Below are 19,405 nucleotides of genomic sequence, written 5' to 3'. Positions count from 1 at the left end.
TCTTAACAGCTAAATAACATTCCATTGCTTAAATATAACATAATTTCACTATCTGTTTATTAATCAATGGATAGCTAGGCTATGTTCATTTCCTGGCTAATATGAATAGAACATCAGTAAACATATATGATCAAGTATCTCTGTGGTAATATATAGAGTTCTTTGTATATATGATGGGGAGATGTATAGGTGGATCATGTGGTAGATTTATTTTCAATATTTTTAGAAGGCTACACACTGATTTCAATAGTGATTGTAGTAGTTTTCACTCTCTAAAAACAATGAATACCTATTCCTCTTTCCCCAGATTTTGACTTTTTTTTTATATCTTAGCCATTCTGAATATAGTAATATGATTAAAGTCTTTAAGGAGTTTTAATTTGCATATGCTAAAAGCTAAACATGTTGAACATTTTCAAAATAAATCCTAGACTTTGTTTTCAGAGAACTCTCTATTTAAATCCATACCCAATGTTTTAGTTAGACTGTTTCTTCTTTTTTAGTTTTTGAGTTCTTTTTGTGTATTCTAGTCAGTATCACTCTGTCAGATACATAGCTGGTAAGTACACTTTTCTGTAACATATGCTTCATCTTCAATTCAATGTTGATATCTTTTATTGTATAGAAGATTATACTTCTAATGTGGTCCCATTTGTTAGTTTTTGATCTAACAATATGTTATTTGAGGTTCTATTCAGAAAGTGCTATTCTGCTGTAGCAGATTTATTGTGGAGTCTTTAGGATGTTTTAAGTATAAGATGTCAATTGCAAATGAAGATATTTTGACTTCTCCCTTGCCTATTTGTATCAACTCTATCTCCTTCACTTCTCTTACTGTTCTAGCCATGACAACTTTAAACATCAATGAAATCCATGGTATTCTCATCTTGTAGAATTGTATTTGAAATCCTTTGATTTTTTTTTTCTTGTTAGCATGATGCTGGCTGTGAGTTCATTATATATGGCAGTAATTATGTTGAAATATAACACTTGTACCCTTAGTTTTTTCTAGGACATTTATAATGAAAGGTTGTTTAATTAATCGAAACACTTTTTTGCATCTAATGAGATGTTCATTTAGTTTCTGTCCTTGGGTCTGTTTCTGTGGTGGACTGCATATATTGAATTACTTATACTGAACCACCCGTGCATTTCTAGAATGAAGATTACTTGAACATTATGGATAATTTTTTATATATTTTCTTGAAATTATTGCAAATGCTTTATTGAAATCCTGTGCATCTTTGTTTATTAGATAAAATGAATGGCTTTATTTGTTTCTTGGGGCTGTGTCTTGTAATAGGATGAGATAATTCTAGCTGGATAAAAGAACATGGAAATGTTTCTTCCTTTTATTTTACATAATACTTTGAGAGTTTTTAGTGTTTTTCTTTCAAGGTCTGAGAGATTTCTATGCTGCATCCACCTGGAACTAGCCTTTTGTTATATTTTAATTACTGATTATATCACATTGGTTGTTATTGACTCGTTTTGATTTGATTTTGGTCATAAAATACAACTAGAAATTAATCCACTTCCTTTAGATTTTTCAGTTCAGTTTAGTATAGATATTTAACGTATGTACTTATGATTCTCTTAATTTCTTCACTGTCCATTGCAATCTCTCTCATTTTATATTGTTTCATTGAGTCCTCCCTCTTTGTTTTGGTTAGTTAGGCTAAAGAATTGTTATCCTGTTATTATTTTCAAGTAAATAATTCCTTTTTCTCATTATTTATATTTTTGTATGTGTGTGAGGGTTTTTTATTGTTTCTTTAATTGAAGACATGACTTTTATTATTTCTTCCTATCTAGTCTTTATGTATTGCCTACTCATAATTTTTCAATGCCTTTGGATGCAACATTAATATATTAAAAGGAAATCACTTAACTTTTCTGATACTATTTTATATTCTATAACATTTTATACAATATAATTCTATAATATTCCGTCTAATAACTGCCTTCACTGTAGTTCATATACTAAAATATGTTGTGGTTTCATATTTATTCAATTATAAGCACTTTCAATTTTCCTTCATTTTTCCTTGACCTAATTCTTATTCAGTAATGTGTTGTTCAACTGCCTCTTGTGTACTTTCTATCATTTCTTTCATTGTTGGTATCTAATTTCATTCGATTTTGTTCATCTAATATGCAAACTGTCTTTTCCATTTTTCTAAATTTGCTTATATTTGAATTTCATCCTAATATGTGATCTGTTTTAGAGAGAATACCATGAACAGTTGAGAATAGAGTTTATTTATAAGTTCTAAGGAAAGGAACACAGGAAAATCCTTGTCTTGTAATAATTTATTAGTAATTCTTTGAGTTTGTCTCTACTAAGCATATTGCTGGATGTGAGATTATTGTATTTTGTCTTTGGTATATTGAACTATATCCCGTGTTCAATAGATTTATTTTAGGACCATTTAATTTATGATGCAATTCAGCTCCAATGTCTTTACTTAGTTTTTGATTAGATGACATATATATTCGTGAGAATGGTGTACTGGAGTCATCACTATCACTGTGTTGACATCAGTCTATTATTTTATATTAGTATTGGTTGTCTTGTAAAGCTGGATGTGCCTGTGTTTTGTTCATAAGTGTTTACACTTGTAATATCCTCTTGGAGGATTCTTTCCTTTAATGAAAATGTAATGTCCTTCACTATTTCTTCTTATTAGTTTTGATTTCCAATCTATTTTTCCAAATATTAGAATAATTACTGCTGCTTATCTCTTAGTTTTAATTACTTGGAATATTTTCTCCCTAAAGTGGTATCTGTTACTGATGTTGAAGTATGTTTCTTAGAGGTAGCAAAAGGATGGATTCATTTCTCTTACCAAACCTAGTATCCTATCTCTTTTTGTTGAGAGAATTGAGGTGATTAATATGAAGCTAGTTATTATTGAAATGTTTGATAATTTATAATTTTGTTGTGTTGTAATTCTCTTTTTTAGCCTTCTTTTGAAGAGTTACTCTAGGATTAGATATTCATTACATCATCTTGCATATATTCAGGTTATTTTTTTCTTCAGGTGAAAGTATTTCTTTTAGTATCCTTCTAAGGCTGATTTTGTGGAAATACAGTCATTAAAATTGTTGTATCATGAAAAGTTTGTTTGTTTCTTGTTTGATTTCAACTGATAGTTTTGTTGTGTTTGTTACTTTGGGCTGGGATTTTTATCATTTAGAATTTGTAGAATATTAATTTAAGCCCTTTTTGTTTTCAATAAATATTATACTGATAGTCTTGCCTTTATATGTGATTTAATATTCTTGTCTTGCTGATACCAGAATTTTTTCTTTGTTCTACAAATGTAGTGTATTGGTCATTGAGGAATTTCTTTTCTTGTTCTCTCCTTTTGATGTTCTTAATAGGCATCTATTATCTTTTTGTAATATATTTAAATATACCCTAAATTGCACAATGGCTCAGAAGCTGCCTACCGTCCATGCAGTTAGAATCTACTTTCCTATCAATAACCCCACATTGTTACTTAATATTTTCTATGTTCTATGTGGGTTTCTCTTATCTCCAGTTAGGCAGCTCTCAAGGCCATGTTTTTTATGGCTCAGCTAGACCATAATGCCTTTTCCTTTCTCCTCCCTTGCATGGTCTTCCTTTATTTCATGGTGGTTTCTTCCTTTTCCTTCCTTCCTCACTGTCCTGTCTGCACCAAGCCTGCAAAGTCCCAACCCCCACCTATGTCTCTTCTGCCTAGCTATTGGATGTTGGGATCTTTTTTTACCAATCACAATTAACTTGGACCAGGGTCACTTCATATCTTATATGAGGACTATCTTGTATTTGGAGTAACAAGTCTTGGAGGGGAAGAAGATCTCAGAAAATGAAGAGATATCCCATGCTCATGGATTGGCAGAATTAACATAGTACAAATGGTTATTCTACCAAAAGCAATCTACAACTTCAGCACAATCCTCATGAAAATACCAGCACAGCTCTTCAAAGACATGGAAAGAACAATTCTCAAATTCATCTGGAAAAGTAAAAAACCCAGAATAGCAAAAACAATTCTTAACAATAAAAGAACTTCTGGGGGAATCACCATCTCTGACCTCAAGCTATACTACAGAGCAATAGTGATTAAAAACTGCATGCTATTGGTACAGAGACAGACAAGTTGATCAATGGAATATAATTCAAGACCCAGAAACAAAACCACACACTTACAGACACTTGAACTTTAACAAAGAAGCCAAACGTATACAGGAAAACCAAAGCATCTTCAATAAATGGTGCTGTTCTAACTACAATTTGCATGTTAAAAATTATGAAAATAGAACCATGTTTGTCACTTTGTACAAACTTCAAGTCCAAATATATCAAGGACCTCAACAGGTACACTGAATGTAATAGGATAGAAAGTGGTAAAAAGCTTGAACTCATTGGTACAGGGGAAAATTTTCTAAATAGATTTCCACTGACTCATTCTCTAAGATCAAGAGTTGATAAATGGGACCTTGTGAAACTAGAAAGTAAGGTGAAGGATATAGCCAATAGGAAAAATTAGCAACCTACAGATTGGGCAAAAGTCCTAACTAAGTTCATATCAAATAGAGGGTTAATATCCAAAATATATAGAGAACTCAAGGAGTTAACCACCAAGAAACCAAACAACCCAATCAAACAATGAGGTATAGAACTAAACAGAGAATTGACAACAGAGGAATCTCAAATGACTGAGAAGCACTTTAAGAGTATTCAAAGTCTTTAGTGACCATGGAAATGAAAATCAAAACAGCCCTGTGATTCCAATTTACACTAATCAGAATGGCTAAGATCAAAAACTCAGGTGAGAGCAGATTCTGGTGAGGATGTGGAGACAGAGGAATACTCCCCCATTGCTGGTGAAATTGCAAACTGATACAACCACTCTGGAAAACAATTTGGAGGTTCCTCTGAAAATTGGAAATAGATCTACCTGAACACATAACTATATCACTCTTGAACATACACCCAAAAGATTTTCCAACATACCAAAGGGGCAAGTGTTCTACTATGTTCAGAGAAGCCTTATTTGTAATAGCCAGAAGCTGGAAACAGTCCACATGTCCCACAACAGAAGAACGGGTACAGAAATTGTGATTCATTTACACAGAGGAATATTATTCAACTATTAAGAACAAGGACATCATGAATTTTCCAAGCCAGTCTACTCAGCTATTAAGAACAAGGATGTTTGAATCCAGTCAGGTCTACAGTGTGAGTTCCAGGACATCCAGGGCTATACAGAGAAACCCTGTCTCAAAAAAAAACCAAACAAAAAATAGTAAGGACATTATGAGTTTTGCAGACATGTAGATAGACATAGAAAATATCACCCTGAAGGAGGTAACTCAGAACCAAAATGATACGCATAGTATGTACTCACTAATAAGTAAATATTAGCCACAAATATACAGAATTCCCAGGATACAATCCACAGAACTCAAGAAGGCTAACAATATAAAAGATCCAAGTAAAGGTGCTTCAATATGACTTGGGAGGGAGAAGAAAGCAATCATGGGGTAGGAGGAGGACATGGGTGGGGAAAAGTGACAGGGCAGTGAAGAAGGGAACATGATCAGGTGTTGGGGAGGGGAGGGGAACAGGAATGAAGCCCTGAAGCCAAGCAGAAGTAATGGAAACAGGCAACCTCAGGAGGTAGGAGGTAAGGAATCCCTCTAGAAGGTACCAGAAATCTGGGAGGTAAGAAACTCTCAGGACTCAAATGGGGAGACTTTAGACAAATGTCCTACAGTGAGGAGAGGGAACTCATAGAGTCAACCTCTAGTAAAAAAGACTGTGCATTATGTGGTGGGATGGGATTGCCATACCATAGGCATCTACTATCTTAGAGATGAGAACATTTTTTTCTATGAGTTAGTTAAAATATTCTCTATGCTTTTGACCTGTGTTTCTTTTACTTATAAACAGGCATTTTATAATTTTTTTTCTTTACACTGTGCCAGATTTCCTTTAAGATGTTCCATTCCTAGTTTTGCTGTTGTTCTTGTTACTGTTTTAACAATTCACACATGGTGTAGGGAGGAAATAGATCTTTGCAAGTTTTCCTCTGCCTTTGACAGAAGTGTGATGGCACACACTTGCACATACACACACACAAACAAATACACACAAAGTAAGTGTGAAAAAGTTTCCAAAAAAGAAATTTATTATATTTCCTCTAACAATCTCTGATATTAAAATGTTTAAGTAATATTTACTCATTTAATTATATGTGTGTGTCAGAGAGAGAGAAATGGGAAGAGAGAGAGAAGAGAGAGAGAGTAAAGAGAAGAGAATAGAAAGGAAGACAGACAGACAGACAGACAGACAGATAGATATGATATGATATGATAGGTGTATGTGACAGCATGTGTGTGGAGAGCAGAGGAAAATTTGCCTGAGCCAGAAGTCCTATGTTTCTATCATGTGTTCTGTCTTGGCCGCATCTGCCTTTACCCACTGATCAACCCCCATCATACCCTCCAGCATCTTATATTTAATATAACACTGTGCATTCTTGTTATTTGTCATTAATTATGACACTGTTCTCAATTCTGTGATTGTGTTGTCTGGATATATGAACTCTATCAATTCATTTACACAGATACAATATCATAGCAAACATACTATGTTGTTGCCTTTTTCTTTGTATGGTTTGAAAGGTCAGAGGATGAAAAAATGACTCAATTAATAAAATGCTTGACACATAAATGTAAGGATCTGAGTGCAGATCTCCAGGACTCACAAAACACCCATGTGAGAAGAGATGTATATATAACCACGGCAGTGGGAAAGGACAGAAATAAAAGGTTATCTGCAGATCACTGGCTATCTAATCTAACTAAATTAGTGAGCTCCAATATACTGACAGACCAAAGATCAGAAACTTTGGGGAAAACAGTGGAGGAAGACAACTAATGTTGGCCTTGTACACATATGCAGAGTCAAACACTCATATGCTCGTGTATAACATACAATCACATATAACACACATTCACACAGAAGAATAAAAGCAACTTTATCTTAAATTTTAATCAAGGTATGAATTAAACATAAGATATTCTCCTGGTAGGCACAAATTTACAATGAATCATCACCCCAGGCCAAGTTATATCATTTCATAGATGCAAGTTTTTCTTCTCCTGTTTTTTTAAATGCTTGACAGACCCTATTCTTTACTGATTTACACTGTTTAAGCATCTCTGTGCACACTTCTAAACAAGATGATTTTTCCTCTTCGAAAATGTTCATTTTGACTTTCTTTTACTGCCATGATATCACCACAATCCTTTTGTCTGGGGACAAAAATCTATAGGTATGTGATTCTCTGTTATTTCTACATATTTGATCTTAAAATGCTATCAGCATAACTATATGTTACAGTATGATGAATCCTAAAACAGGCAGTCTTAAGGGGAGGTATTACATGCTATGTTTTCTCAGGGAGTCTTAGTTAGGGTTTCAATTGTTGCAATGAAACACCATGACAAACAAGTAAGTTGATGAGGAAACCATTTATTTGGTTGATATTTCCACATCATAGTTCATCATTGAATGAAGTCAAGATGGGAACTCAATCAGGGCAGGGACCTTGAGGCAGGATCTTTTTGTAAAAGCCATTGAGTGATGCTGCTCACTGGCCTGATCCACATGGCTCCTTAAATTCATTTTCTTTTAAAACCTCTCCAACCAACCCCTGCCAGGAGTCAAGATTACATGGTTTACAGAAGGGAGCAAATGTCAGAGACAAGCAGGTGCTGCAGTGGTGGACAGTACTAATATCATGTGGGCTAAACCTCTACACATACACACCTCCACCCCCCAGCACATCAGCACAGAAAGTGGAACTAATTGCCCTCACCAAAGCCTTGTAATTTGGAGCTGGCAAGAAAATTAACATCTATACAGATAGCAGGTATGCTTTTGCCACAGCCCATGTCCACAGAGCTATATACCAAGAGAGAGGACTGGTCATATCACAGGGAAAAGAAATAAAAAGCAAACAAGAAATCTTGGCTCTCTTGGAATGAAGCCAGCAACTGTGAGTATTATTCATTGCTTAGGAAATAAGAAGAAAAGAGGCTCAATGGCCTGGTGGTGCAATAACCAGGTTGAACATGTGGCTCAAGAAGTGGCTATGCAGGAGCCTATCCCAGTTATGGGTCTGCAAAAGACACCTGCTGGGGAATGGGATAGGACTAAGTTATGACCTCACTTAAAATATACTGAAGAAGAAGGGACTCAGATTGCTAGCCACCCTACCAACTATTACCTAGAGAAGGAAGGGCAGTGGCACATACAAGAAGGAAAAACTATACTTCCCAGAAGGAAAACAAAAGACTTACTAGGCCAAATGAACAGATGGACTCATTTAGGGGATGAAAAGCTTGTCCAAGCAGTTAAGGACTCTAAAGTATGTATAATGTACCTCTGGTTTTGGGCTGGAGAGATAGTAGAAAAGTGAACTATATGTCAGGAAGTGAATGCTTTTGCAGCCAAGAGTAAACAGGGCCAAAGACCTAGGGAAAAGTGTATGGAGTATATTGGGAGGTTGATTTTACAGAAGGTAAGCCAGGAAAATATAGTTACAAATACCTTCTAGTGTTTGTGGATAATTTCTCTGGATGGGTTGAGGCATTCCCCACAAAACAGGAAGGAGCTACCATGAAGATATTAGATATTAGGTAACCAAGAAGAGATTAGAGGAAATTTTCTTGAGGTTCATATTGCCCAAGATAATTGGATCAGACAATGGTCCTGCTTTTGTCTGTAAGGTAAATCAGGAATTGGCAGAGATATTGGGAACTAATTGAAAGCTTCATTGTATGGACCATCCCCAGAGCTCAGGGCAGGTAGAGAGAATGAACAGAACCATAAAGGAAACCTTACCCAAATTGTTCTTGGAGACTGGCTCTGACAGGGTGGTGCTCCTTTTCATGGCCCTGTTCTGAGCCTGGAACACCCCATTCTGTTCCGGCCCGCAGGGGATTTGACAAGACCCTAGAGAAAGGGGTGAACGAATGAATGGACAAGAGACACAAAGATGAAGCACCAGTTTAAACATCTGATCAAGCACTCAAATTTTATTGTTCAGGCTGCTGTTGTAAAGACAAGCAGGTGGGGAAGTTATCTAAGGGTCAGGGTCCAGGGCTATTTCACCAACATCTCTAATTTCCTGGCACTTTTAACCGCAATGCTCCCACAAACATTCCTTAGCTCACACTGCTTATCTAGTTAATATTTTCTCACAAGCAGGATAGTAGTGAGAAATTAACTCAGGTTGCTTATCTAACTAATATCCTCTCACAGGTAGGAGGGTAATGGAACAATTCTTAACTCAGGTGGCTTATCTAACTAATATCCTCTCACAGGCAAAAGGGCAACAAGGTCTTGACTCCTGGCACCCTACAATTTTAACCTGACCCCTTTTGAGATCTTGTGTGGGACCCCCACCCCCTTGACCCCAGGTCTTGACCCTCCCCGCCCTCCAGTGACTTTTCAGGCTGACAAGGGTCTTATGGCCCGTTTGCAAGTTTTCCAGATTTGCCACTGGGAACTTTGGCCTAAACTTAGTGTCTTGTATAACGCAGGTACCCCAGAGGTTCCACACAAGAACCAAGTTAAAGATTGGATAGATGTTAAAAGGCATCATGCTGAAAACTTCGTAGCAAAGTGGAAAGTGCCATTTCTGTTGTTGTTGACCACCCCAACTGTCATTAAAGTGGATGGAGTAATTGACTGGATTCATATATCTTCCTTCTGGTGCTGAACCTCAGCACCCTCCACAACCCTATCAAAGTGACTTGGCAAGTACTCTAGGCTACTGGGGATGTAACTTGGTCCACTACAGAGGAACACCCGCTTTTATACCTGGTGGTTTGATTTTGTGTTTATGCTCTGTATGTTAGCGGTGGACCTTGACTCCTGGGATATCCTCATCCTAGAGACACAGAGGGAGGGAGTACCTGAATGTGGGGGACAAGGGACTTGTCAATCTAAACTATGTCCCAGAAGTGGCCTTGGAGAGTGGGGCTTAGGGTGTGGACTTCTGAAGTTGAGGAGTGTCCTGCAAGAAACCCCATATATGTATGCCCCGGAGATGGGAGAAGCCAGCAGCAGGCTCCTCAGTAAGGGGGAAGAGGGCTAACAATATATCTGTGCTATCTGGGGGTATGAAACATCATGAAGCACATACTGGAGACCATTCCAGGGATAGTTAAGTATTCAATGGCCAAGGAGAAAGAAAGGATAGCCCAGCGGAACAGAAAAAGAGAACAGAGTCAAGGTTGGTTTGAGTCTTGGTTTAACTCCTCCCCTTGGTTAACCACCCTCACATTCACCTTTTTTGGACCCCTAATTGTTCTCCTGCTATTGTTGACCTTTGGACCTTGCATATTGAGCAAGCTTATAACCTTCATAAAAGATAAAATAGGAACAATAAAGCTGATGTTCCTGTGCCAACAATATGAGACCCTGAGGACAGGACCTGAAGAATAGGAATGAGTCACCCAAGACCCTAACCATATCCCCAGGTTTGTAGCTTGTAGGCAAAAAAGGGGGGGAAATGGGGGACCCTAAGGGCTTTTTCCAGTCCCACACACTCCTTACAACTTCCCACTCCCACCTGATGTCAAGGCTAGCCCAAGTTCCACTCTTCACCCACAGGAACATTCATGAGTAAAAAAATTCTCAGAATGTACTGACAGTTACCTGACCCTCTGGAAAGTCCAAGGTAGAGTTCAAATTCATGCCATGCTTGCTAGCCAATAGACTTAAAGGTCAATATGCTTAGCCAATAAGTTTATACTGTAATCTTGCTGATGTAAACTATACCCCTAAAAAGTATAAAAACTGCTTGTAATAGCCATTTGGTATTCTAGTAACTCACATTGAGAGACTAATTGAAGACCCACCTCGATTCCCCTGAAAATAAACCTCTTGCTCTTGCATCAATCCGTGTCTTTGTGTTTCACTTGTGGGTATCTTAAAGTAAGTACCACTGACCAAGGGTTGGGGCCTTACAACAGCAAGGTTACTTAAACTATTCCTTGGGTATTTTCCCCAATGTTTGTGATAATGTACTTGATATAAAACATCTTAAGAAATGATTTATTTTACCTCCCAGTTCAACAGTCCCTTGCAGTGGGGATGTCTCCATCATGGTGAATCAGTGCCTCATGGTAAGGAAGTCCATCATAGAGGAGAAGTTCATCACAGTGGAAAAGTCCATCACAGTAAGGAAATCTATCACAGTGGGGAAATACATCATAGTGAGGAAGTTCATCACAGTGAGGAAGGCATGGAAGTAAAACCAGGAGCAGCTGATCACATTCATCTCTATTCAGGAAGCAGAGAGTGATGAATCCTGGTGTCCAACTCATTTTCTTTTCCATTTTATACAGCCTACCACGCTAGCCTATAAAATAAACTGGTCAAATTTAGAGTGAATCTTCTCATTTCCAGTCATCAGAGACATGCTGAGAAATATTTTCTCAAAGATTCTCTAGATCCTGTCAATTTTACAATCAGTATTAACTCTTAAAAAATGTAATAATGATAAAATAATACCTGAAATGTGAGTTACCTTCCAAATTATAATGGAAATAACACATTCTTCTATACTTTTATTGGCCTCTCAACTTCACATTCATTATTCTTTTTTTCTTGACTAAAAGAAAAAGAACTGGGATCTCAAGATCCAGCTCCCCCCTACTGAGTATATCTCCTGACTATCATTATCTTCTCTCATTAAAGATCCAGAAATATGCACACATTTCATAAACTAGAGAAAATGTGGCTTACAGGAAACAGAGTCACTGAATATTCAGTAAAAGTAAAGAAAGTCTTGTATCATCTTAGTGTACAAGACAATATAGATCATGAAAAAAAGATTCTTCCTCCAATGTTCTAAGAAACAAAGGCTTGTTACTGTATTGGGAAGGAACAATACTTTCATGAATGAACATTAACAAAGCAAAATAATAGGTGAATTTATCTGTGAGAAACAGTCAATTAATTACTGATACACCTGACATTAACACATCAAAGGCAATGACTACCTACATGGTCATTTATTTTTCTTCTCAAATGAGTAGTATTAGAAAGTGTAGTGCTGAAGTAGAAACCATTGCTTAATACACACCAACAGGGCATTGTGAAGTGGAATTACAATGGGATCCATTATGTATCTATTTACTTCTCTATTCATTAGTTTCAGTAGATAGGAATAAACTCAAAGTTAAGCAATCTTGATTTTACTCTACTTCTGCATTTGTTTAAATGATTTCTGTATCAGCTTTTCTGATATTAAAAAGTGTTCAAATCCCAATGGTACTTATCTTTTACACAGTTTGAGACAATCTTGTTGATGAAAGTTTTAGAGAATAAAATTTAAAAAAAAATGTCTCTGGATTAACTCACTCCAGGGTGGCATATACTGTCTAGCTTGCGATGAACTTTGCAGTTGATATGTTCACATGTCAATAACCACCATTCAGCTGCATTCTGGTCCTTTAAGGAAGCCCACCTGAGAATCAATTCATATCTAGTCCTTTAAGAATGTCCACCTGAAAATACATTTCATACAACCCACTGTCATTGACTCTAGCTCTAATCCTAAAAGTAGGGATGTTACATATTTTTTTTAAGAAACCTGTGTATGTGTTACTTCTCATGTTGCTGTGGAAATACCTGGGCAAAGTATCTTGAAGGTGAATGCTGGTACTCTCCTTGCTTTCTCATTTTCATTTGCCCAGAACCCAACCACATGGGAAATGTCACTCCATGTTTAGGGTGGGTCTTTCAAAAACATGTTACCTAATGTAGAAGCTGTTTCATAGATATACCAAGAGGCTTGGCCCTTAGGTGACTTTATATCCTGTCAAATTCACAAACAGCATTAACTATAAAATCCTTCTAATCATACCCTGCATGACACACACAAATGTTTAAGGTCTGTGTTTCTATTGAACATTTACTTGCTATGTTGCATTAATTTTCAATAATTCAAGATTATTGGAAGTATGAGAGTCATAAAATATATTTAATCATTGCTATAATTACCAAAAATTATCTTTGTCTAAGAGAATTCAATCAAAAACTTAATTTAAAAACTGTGCTCAGAGTAATATTCAATAACATAATTCAGAATCATTTTGTACTCTGCTTACAGGAATATTTTAAAGTCTTTTTCTCTGAAAGTTCAATAAAATTCAGCTAAAACATAAAAATAAAAATAAAAATCTACTCTTTTAGAATTTGAGTGTAATGCTAGATGACTGTTCCTATTGAAATGGCCCATGATTCACCAAATAAAGATACCCCAGCCTCAAGTAGTATGTAAAAACAAAGAGTGTTTTATTCTGCAGAAGTCCAGCATGCTGGGGTCTCCTATTTCCAAGATAGACCTGGAAGTGAGCTTGAAGGCTAGATTTAAAGAAAATTAGGGGAATTCCTTGGAAGGGTAGGTGACTTTTATCTTAACCTTGGCTCTATATCTCTAAGGACATTCCAGAACCATTTCTGGGGCCTAAGGGAAAAGGGTCCAGCCTTAAAACTGTTGCTGGGCCAGTCTGGAAACTGTTGATGAGGAAGTCTGAAAACTGTTGCTGTGGAAATCTAGAAATTGCTACTGACCTTGCCCCAGGCCAGGTGGCTGGGCAGCATCCAGTGTAGGGCAGTTTCTGACTAGCTGCCCAAAGCCTGAGTTGTTTGTTTGTTTGTTTGTTTGTTTTGGGGTTTGTTTTGTTTGTTTGTTTTTGTTTTTTATTTTGTTTTGTTTTTTATGGAGGGGGGTCGGTTTTGTTTTGTTGTAGTAATTAAATAAAATCGGCCTCTGGTCAAGCCAACTATCTAAGCTGCTGTGGTTCTGCCTAGCTCAGCTTCCATGTTTCTTTGCCGGGGGCCATGTGCACACTGCAGCTAGAAACAGCCAGCCAGAAACACCAGCCCTGCCACCCACAAGATGTCAGCATGGGAGATGGTTCTGGCATTGCCCAGATCATTCCGCCATCCATGCAGGCCCAGCAAGAGAATCAAACTCTAATGCTTAAAGATTAGTCAAAGGCTTTATATGTTTGGTAATAATTAATAACAAGATGCCCACTGAATCAGAGGTGTAACTCAATACCCAAACTAGATATACCAACTACCTTTGACATCGGGAGACACATGAACATCTGCCTCCATTTTCCCTCCTCTCCTGTCTCCTAGCTCCTCCTCTTCCTTCTCCTCTTCCTCTTCCTACTCCTCATCTTCTTCTCCTTGCTCATCCCATCTTAGCTCCTCCTACATTGTTTTGTTTTTGTTTTTGTTTTGTAGCAATTGGCTTGCCTGGACTTGCCTGGATTTTCCCAGTTCTTAGGCATAGTCTCCTGAACTGCCAATTTAACACCTGCCATGGAATTAGCCTAGCCTTCTTGCTATAATATGTAGTGTTTTAGAGCTTTTACTAATATTACTATGTTATGTGTGAGCAGCCACTCTATCAGCCATGGATTTAAGGCATATTGATTTTCTTTATTGTACTTAAAATTATGATAAACAACACAGCAGCTTCCATGATAAGATGCCTTCTTGTTTCTGTTTTGTTTTGCATTTTTTAAATCATTTTTCTTCTGAGGGATCCCCAAAGTCACATCTATTACAGTGCCACTCTTTCTATGCAAAATTCTGACTTTAAATTCAGGAAAGATTTATGTATCATATAAACATCTCACTCTCCCATATACAAGGATGGGGCAGGGGTATGACTATCATCAGATCCCTGTATTTAATTAAGAAGAAATCACCACAATCCCTGAAGTTCTGCCAGCCACAAATGTGAGAACATGGTCAAAAGAATCATAATTTCTTAACTATGCAAAAACACGGATGCAGTATGAATCATACAAGGTGCTTCTTGAATTTAAAGGAACAAAAGCACCTATGTTGTGAGTCAATCTGTTAGAAAATTACTAGGAAGGAGATAAAAAAGATTTGGGGGGGGTGGGGATCACAGGAGATCCCACTGATTGACAATATTGTTTGAGATTCAAATCCATTTTAGAAAACTGGAACTAAGTTCAAACTCAAGTAAACTAACAGTACAGTAGCTAGCTTCAGTTTCCAAGTTATCCACCAACAAAACCTGAGCCTAGCTCCAGTTTCTAGGCTACCCCCAACAAGACCTGCATCTCCAGGTCATTCTCTCACAACAAATCCAGTATTTAGCATCAGTTTCCAAGTTAATTCCCAACAAATCTGCACTCTCAGGTTGCAAGCCTGATTTCTACCTAACAACCACTAATTAGGAGAAAGACAGAAGTTAAGTTTGTAGTTTGGCAACCAGCACAAACCAATTATGTTAAAGGACACAGTGCACTCCAATTAGATGCATTTCAGACTAGAAACACTCACCCCTCACTTGGTTGCTTCTTTTCTTCACTGGAACCATCCTGCTGATAGCCTAGCTAGCTTGAATAATGGCCCTGGTGTGATTACATTGAATTTAGCTCCAACTCTAAAATTTTATAGTTCACAAATAGTTTGGCAAACAACCATCTAACTAAATTGTTTAATTATCCTTACAAAGACTGATAGATTCCTGAGTTCAGGAACAGCCTAAGAAAGAGCAAGGTTAGGCTCAGGCAATTGGTAATTTCAGAACAGGGTTCCACCCAAGTAGATTATCATGTATATTTCACAAAGGCAGACAGATCTCAGAAGTCTTTTGCAATGTTAAGAAAAATAAAAATGTATGCTTGCTGTCTCCTAAGACTTCAAGTGGCTGGAGTCATAGGATGCTGTTTCATATAGTAATCAAAAGGGAACCTGGAATAAAGAACTGAATTGACATGTAAATAAAAAAATACAAGTGGAGATTTTGTTCTGCATGAGAAGAGCTAGCAGACTGATACCAGTTCTTCTTTAGAATTTTTCTCTAGGGAGGACTGAGCTGTCTGGAGATCTCTGTAGAGCTAAAACAGTTCTTCAAGATTTTTTTCTGAGATCATCAGAAATCCCGAGAATTACTTAGAAAGCTGACATTTTTCTTTTAGAATTTTTCTACCTTTCTGATTTTAAGTGAAAAACTTAAGAATTACCTCAAGAATTTTTTTTTGTTTTGTTTTCTAATAGGATTCTGACTTAGAAGATTCAAGTATTATTTATAGTAGCTTTTCTGGCTTTGGTCAGAAACCACAAGAGCTATCTTTTAGAATTTTTACTAGCAAGGAGAGCTGTCTTAACCAAAGAGCTTTTAGAAAAAACAAGAAAAAGCTGTCTAGCTCAGTGCAGAACACAGAGAGAAAGCAGTATGGAAAGTCATCTCAGCTTGGACGACTATTTGACTTTGAGTTGTTTGGGTTTTTTTTCCACAGTTCCCTGAAACCTCTTCTCTCAGAACCCCTCTCCAAGCCAAGGCTGGTCCTTGGCAAAACAACAGGGCAGCTCCTTTACAAATGTCTTCTCTTATTTACAGCAAGTTTTTTTTTTTCTCATGCTTTAGTATAAAAGACTTCTTCTGGTGTCCTCTTGAGTACTAATACTTTTTTTTAAGATATTGTCTTTTGTTACTTGAAAACAGCCTAATTTGCAACTGTAATTTACAGCCTGATTTTTGACTGTGTACCATTGTTTGAATGATAAAGAGAACCTAAGAATTTTGTTCCCATTTTAAAGCATTTGCCTCCTTTATTCTAATTGTCACCCCTGTCAATACTGTAACACTTCTAAATTGCATGGTGTTCCGGAGAACTTGATCCATTTTTCCTTGTTTCTCTATAGACACCTTCACATCAACTTGAAAACAGTTCTTTAGTTTAGCTGATGCTTGCCTTGTGTGTGGTGGCATACTATGACACCATGTTTACAAAGTCTGCCTTTGTTTCCTCTTTCTTGCTTCAGCATCCAGTAGCTCTTTTAAAGATGTTAGGGAAGAATGATCTGATTCTTTTATTCATTTTAAAATCAGCTATTAGTTACTTATCTACTTAGCAATTCCTGTGGGAATAGATATAACTTTGACATTATGTTTTGATGTGTGAACATGAGAAATAGTTCTCTACTCATCTTCTTAAACACTGTATGTGCACGTAGTCTTAGCACTTCTAGTTTTCCTGTGGTTGATTGCCTGTACAGAACGCCAGCATGAGATTTCAACCTTCAACATTCCATCATAGCAAGAGGAGGACTTATCAGTCCCCATCACTCCCTGAGGATGGACAAAGAGTTAACAGTTGCTCAGAATGAGCTCATATCCTGTTTTTACTTCTAAAGTTTCAAAGGCAAAGATCAGTAGCTAGAAGATATTCTGTCATCATTTCCTCTAAAGTAATACCTTCCATATTACAAGTATTGTTTCAAGTTCAAGAAATAAACAACTCAAAACCTCAGAAATCCCTGAAACTAACAATAATTGCTAGTCTCCTCTTAACCTCATGCATCTATGAGGAGTAATGACTATTGAAAGACACTCTCAGAACAGCTGAACTGCCTGGAAGAAAAATAATTTTCAACCTACCAAGTTTTTACAGGTTGTACAGTGAGATCTAGGGTTCCAGCTTTCATGAGACATGAGGCATTCTAGAGCAGGTTTTGGTGGCACAGCAGACTTTTTTTTTTTTTTTTTGCTTCCATAAAGAACCCTCACCCATTCTCTTCTAAGTACCTCCAATAAAACTCATTGCTTCATCATGTTTGGCTTTGGTAGTTCCAAAACTTTTTTGTTCTTTGGGAGCTCTTTATCTGAGGTGAGTAAATATTTGTTCATAGCTCCTCAGGTATACTGTCATACAACAGGGAAAGAAGGACACTTTCTACATGAGTCTATCCTCTGGTTAACTGTCCATGTTTCTCTAAACAAATCCTTTATGAATGCTTATGCAAAAAAAAAAACTTAATGAAACCGTGTTTACCATGTAAAAGTAAAGAAGGGGAAAAGGCATAAAAGAAGAAAGGAATTAGATAAGAAAAAAGATCACCAAGAGTTGCTGTGAAATAAGATAATGTGTAAGGGAATATGTACAGCCAAGACATATTATACACATGTATGAAAATGTCACGATGAAGATTAATATTATGATTATTAAATATACACTGACAAAAATGTAAAAAGACTAGTGTTGACATCTGGTCTCCACATGAAAGCTTTTTTATCTATATGAATATCATATGCAGTGCAACATACACACATATTCATGAACTTGTGTATGTGTGCACACACACATGTATCTGTATTTGTCAGAATCTGGTAACGTGGTAGCTGTGTAATTAAATTCACAGGCAAAAACGTGTCAGTGTATTCTAAAGAACAAAATGACAACTATAAATGATTGTTTAATGTTTTAATTGATATTCAAATTCCTGTGGAAACTCAGAAATTGAGTATAAAACAGGACTGAAAACATGATTCTAAAACAATGAATAAGAACAATGTAAAGGGACCAGAATTATTAACTATAAGTCTGTGAAAATATGATACATGTGAAACTGAGGTAGGAATGTGTCACTATCTTGCTTAAGAAAAGGACCTGAGAGGAACATAGAAGGCAAACATAGAACATGTGCCATAAAGATGACTCAGTGATTAAAACCTCTTGCCATTGAGTTTAAAGCCTTGATTTTGATCTCATGGACCCACAGAGTGGAAGGAAAAATTTTAGTCCTGCAAATTTTATTCTAACTTACACATATGTGTCATAGAATACACATTCAAACACATAGACACAAATACAAACACACACAGACACAGACATACACAATAAAAATAGATAGATAGATAGATAGATAGATAGATAGATAGATAGATAATAGATAGATAGATAGATAGATAGATAGATAGATAGATAGATGAAATAACTTTTTTATGGAATAGAACATGCTTTAGGCAAGGCATTCCTCTCTCCTGGAATTTAAAGAGAAGTGTGTACATAATTTTTCCAGAATAATGTAATATATAGAATTTTTCTTGAGAAATATTTCCATTCAGAAAAAAATCATAGTTTTAAAAACTCTCAGAGAGAAGCTGAATACTATCTCTGGTTAGAGTCCAACAATTACAAGTGAGAAGAGCTTAAATTTTCATGGATAGTTTTATATTCCTACTGTATCTCTGTAACACAAATGATGCTTATAATGAGGTATAGTTTTATACACTCATGAACTTGAAAAAATGTTTTAAAGGTAGCATAGAAATACAATCATTATAAAAAGCTCTGAAAACCAGAAACTACAACTTTTTTTCCCCTTGGGCATTGCTGGAAAACATCATTATTTCAAGCCTGTCCATTTATGTAAAAAGAACATGTTTGTCTTTTGTTTTACTGCTTTCTTTTTTTTTTGATTTCTATTCCTTATATTCTTTTTTTTCTTTTTTTTTTAATTTCTTTTTTTTTTTTGAACATGAAA

Source organism: Grammomys surdaster, unplaced genomic scaffold (assembly GCF_004785775.1).
Source record: "Grammomys surdaster isolate TR1022 unplaced genomic scaffold, NIH_TR_1.0 125973, whole genome shotgun sequence".
Taxonomy (NCBI): Eukaryota; Metazoa; Chordata; class Mammalia; order Rodentia; family Muridae; genus Grammomys; species Grammomys surdaster.
This window is presented reverse-complemented; position numbering follows the sequence as displayed.